A 4,445-nucleotide genomic window follows, 5' to 3' on the forward strand; every position below is an offset into this window, starting at 1 on the left:
AGCCTTGCCGGAACAAGGCCTCAAAAAATTGGTTTAAGACTCAGAGTTGTTCCTCTCCACGGAAATCTTTAGTAAAAGGCGAAAGATTTATACGATCTGAAGAGAAACCAGAGTATGCTCAAATGCTCGGGTACTCACAGCTCGAGTAAGAACAACACCTAACTCAGTGATGGTGTCTACTTGACTCACGACGACTCTAGCTAAAAAGAACTACTCTTTTTCTTTTATGAATTTATGCTGACTCTCATGAAGATATTCGCAAAACAACATAGTAATTTTTTGTTATGTTTTTGTATTGTGCGCAGTGTTCTGTGGGTATGCAAATATATGGCGGCCCCGCCCCGAGAACAAGGGCGGGGACTCAACGCAGTGCCCGGCCAGGCCACCAGAGGGCAACCGAAAGCTGGCTAGGAGCGGATCCGCTCTCAATTCAAGTCTGAAACTCCGATTTTTTTGGTCTGTGTTTCTGAACGTCTACGTTTTATTAACTTAAAACCTGCATTTGTTTTATTTTTACTTTTGTGGTGCTGGGGATTGGAAGTAGAACCTCACACGTATCAAACAAGCACTCTACAACGAGCTATATTCCCAACCCTAATTACTGCAATAAATTCGAACAAGAACATAGCATTCAACTGTGGGTACACTAACTTCAGAATCCCGCCTCTTGCTTTAGTGAGATCGAGGGGTGGATTTAAACAGTGTGACACTTTCGTGTTTCTTGGATTACACGGCGAGCGTCTGAGCAGGTTGTAGTGGACTTAAGTTGTGCGCTCAGCACTTCACTTGTGAATGCTCTGCCTTCTTGTCTGTCATTTAGAGTCTGTGATCGCACTTGCTTTAAAATTGGAGCTTGCAGTCAGCCAGGCATATGTTGCAGGCCTTTAGTCCCAGCCCTCACGGAGGCAGAGGCAGGCAGATCTCTGTGAGTTTGAGGCCAATCTGGTCTACATAGTGGGTTCCAGAATAGCTGTGTAGATCCTGTCATGAATAAATATAATATAATATCATATTATATAATATGATATAATATAATTGTAGCTTGCACACTAGTTCTGGTGTCCTGTTGGTCATATTACTGCTGTGGTCTTGTGGGGCTCTCTTTTAAGATTCGTTGTCCTTTCCCAGGTGATTTCAGTGGTGCCCAGCACCTGCCCACCCTAACCCTGAACAGCCCTTTTCCTGTATTTGGAGATGCTCTTGCTATGTGACTTGGGTCGGCTTTAAACTCCTGCTCTTGCCTTGGTCTCTCAGATACTGGGATCACAGGCGTGCACCACCACACCCAGCACTGGCCAGCCTCACTGGCAAACAGGTGAATCGGCAGTTCTCGATTCTGGGTAGATGGTTTCGGAGCTCTCAGTTTGGAACAGCTGTGACAGAAAGGTGACAGCCAATGTTCCCTTGGGACTGGGGGACCCTTGAAACCTTAGTGCATCTGGGAACTGAATGTTGTTGGGAGACAGGGTCTTACTCAGCACCTCATGCACACTCAGCTCCTGGATTATCTTTTAAGCATTTTTTTTAAATTTTATCTATTGTTTGTTTGGTTTGGTTTGGTTTGGTTTGGTTTGGTTTTGAGACAGAGTTTCTCTGTGTAGCCCTGACTGTCATGGAACTCGGTCTGTAGACCAGTTTGGCCTCCACCTCAGAGATCTGCCTGCTTCTCTGCTGGGTCGAAGGTGTGCACCGCTGCCCAGCTTGATTATTTCACGTGTATGACTGTTTGTGTGCAGAGGCCTGAAGAAGGCATCAGATCCCCTGGAACTAGAGTTAGAAACAGTTTTGTACTACTGTGTGGGGCCAGGAACAGAACCCTGGTTCTCTGTAGGGCAGCAATACTCCCAATCACTTAGCTGTCTTCTCTAACTTCAGCCCTGGGACTTCTTTTTTTTTTTTCCCCCGGAGCTGGGGACCGAACCCAGGGCCTTGTGCTTCCTAGGCAAGTGCTCTACCACTGAGCTAAATCCCCAACCCCAGCCCTGGGACTTCTTATTGTGTTATTCTAATTACCTTTAATGGCTAACATGCTTACGATGTCAGACAGTGCTGACATGTTTGGGACAAGTCATGTTTGGGACAAGTCATGTTTGGGACTTGGTTTTTTACTTCAGAAAGGGGCTGAAATGTTGGGTTTTCCCTCACTGGAAGAGGAAATGAGAGTGGAGACCCTCTCTTCTGAAGTTAGGTTTGAAGAGTTCTAGTAAAGTGGGCTGAGACACAAGATTTCTTTTGGGCTAAAGATTTCTTTTGGGAGGTGTGGTGGTGCATGCCTTTAATTGCAGCACTCGGGAGGCAGAGGTAGGTGGATCTCTGTGACTCCAAGGCCAGTCTCATCTACAGATCAAGTGCCAGGACAGCCAAGACTACCAGAGAAAATCTGTTTTGAAAAACCGAAACCAAACCAAACTAAACTAAACAAAAACAAAAACCAGCTTGCACATGGAACTCTGAGATTCTCTCTCTCTCTCTCTCTCTCTCTCTCTCTCTCTCTCTCTCTCTCTCTCTCTCTCTCTCTCTCTCGGTAGTAGTGGAGAGATGGTGCACCACACTCCTTTAATTCCAGCACTGCAGGGGCAGGGGCAGGGGCAGGGGCAGGGGCAGGGGCAGGGGCAGGGGCAGGGGCAGGGGCGATCTCTGAGTTCCAGGACAACCTGGTCTACAGAGTGAGTTCCGGGACAGTCAGGGCTACATAGAAAAATCCTGGCTCAAAACAAAAAAAAAGTACTCTCTCTCTCATACACACACACACACACACACACACACACACACACACACACACACACACACACACACACTATGATGTTCTAATTCAGAAGACAGTAAAGGAATATAGGTGTTTGTGAACTGTCTGCCAGACAACCTGGGTCCTCTGCAAGAACAGTAAGTGCTCTTAACTGCTGAGCCATTTCTCTAGCACCCTGCCCTCTTTAATGTTTTCCAAGATATTAGGAGTGGGGTGCACATGTTGTAGTGTCTGTGTGGAGGTCAGAGGTCAACTGTGGGAGTCAGTTCTTTTCTTTTACCATGTGATTTCCAGGGATCAAACTCAGGTCATCAGGCTTGGCAGCAAGTGCTTTTGATGTTATCTAGGGGTGCAAGAACAGGTTCACTTTCTCTGATTAAAGAAAGACAGGAAAGAAATATCATATGTCTTGGGACATCCAGCAGGCCATCATATGATATCAGGGAACTTGATGTCCCTTGTTTGGATTTTTAGTCTCATTAGTAATAGAATTTAAGAAGAGACAGCTCAGTTTAAAAAAAAAAAGTTGGGGATTTAGCTCAGGGTAGAGGCCCTGGGTTCCATCCCCAGCTCCAAAAAAAAAAAAAAAAAAAAAAAAAGTGCCAGGTGTAAATCTTGCAGCTCCCTGGAGGAGGAGAATGGGAGGTAATAAGCTGTCAGGACAGCTACCTGGCGGCAGGCAGCTACAAAGCTGGAAGGGGAGCTTTGAGGAAGCATAAACACCAGCTAAGGAGCTTAGGCATACTTAGGCTCTGGTCAGCAACAGAAAGAACAAGAGGAGAGAGGACAAAAGGAATAGTTATAGTCACAACTCAGAAAGGTAGACAGACTTAGCCAAACGTCCTTGCAGCTACTGTCTGCACTAAGGGGTGGGGGTTCAGGGAAAGAAAAGGATCTAGTTGTAAAGTGAACCCTCCTTTCTAGGGATGGTCCTCTCCCCAGCTTCCTGACCTGCCCCACAGGATTAAACCTTAACTGGGGCTGACAAGAGCAGAACTCTACCTGACATTGTTTTGGTTCTTCAGAGTAAAGTCCTTTTACAGCCATAGGTCCAGCCCACCCTTCTTACTTATTCTACATATGGTCATCTTTTTCAGTGATCACTTTTCTGTGGGGTGTTTTGTATGTAAAACAAAGCAAAAAACTGTATGCTTGTCTCCTACTAATCTCTTGATTAAAAGATTTATGCATTTTATGTGCATGAGTATTTCGCCTGCATGTATGTGGGTCACCTTGTGCCTGGTGCCTTTGGATGTCAGAAGGTTTTTGGTTGAAGTTTTGGATGGAGTCACCATGGGTATTAGGAAACCCAGGTCCCTTGAGAGAGCAGCCAGCGCTCTTAACCACTGAGTCATCACTCCAGCCCCCAGTTATCCTTTCTTAATGCCAGTTTAATTCTTCTTTGTTAGTTTGGTTTAGTTTTTTTCATCTTTGACCAGGGTATCCCAGTGTAGCCCTACTTGTCCTAGAACTCACTTTCTCTGTAAGTCAGGCTGGCCTCAAACTCAAAATCCACTACTACTACTGGCAAGCAGCTTAGCTCTTAGGCTGAGTTTTATCTCTACTTGACTGGTTGTTTTGAAAAAACTTATATCCTATATCCTGGTGACTACACAGATCTTAAAACAACTACTTAAACACCAACAGATAAAGTATTACTGATGCTTACAAGTTAATCTACTTTTAAGACAATTTGTAG

General features: G+C 45.2%; 1 non-coding gene across 1 annotated transcript; it reads right to left on the minus strand.

Annotated features, from left to right (window-relative positions):
• Window positions 1-116, minus strand: LOC116908455. Its single transcript, XR_004388973.1, has one exon. It is a non-coding gene; the product is annotated as a U5 spliceosomal RNA (small nuclear RNA).
• Between the last annotated feature and the right edge of the window lie 4,329 nt (window positions 117-4,445).

Source organism: Rattus rattus, chromosome 8 (genome assembly GCF_011064425.1).
Source record: "Rattus rattus isolate New Zealand chromosome 8, Rrattus_CSIRO_v1, whole genome shotgun sequence".
Lineage (NCBI taxonomy): Eukaryota > Metazoa > Chordata > Mammalia > Rodentia > Muridae > Rattus > Rattus rattus.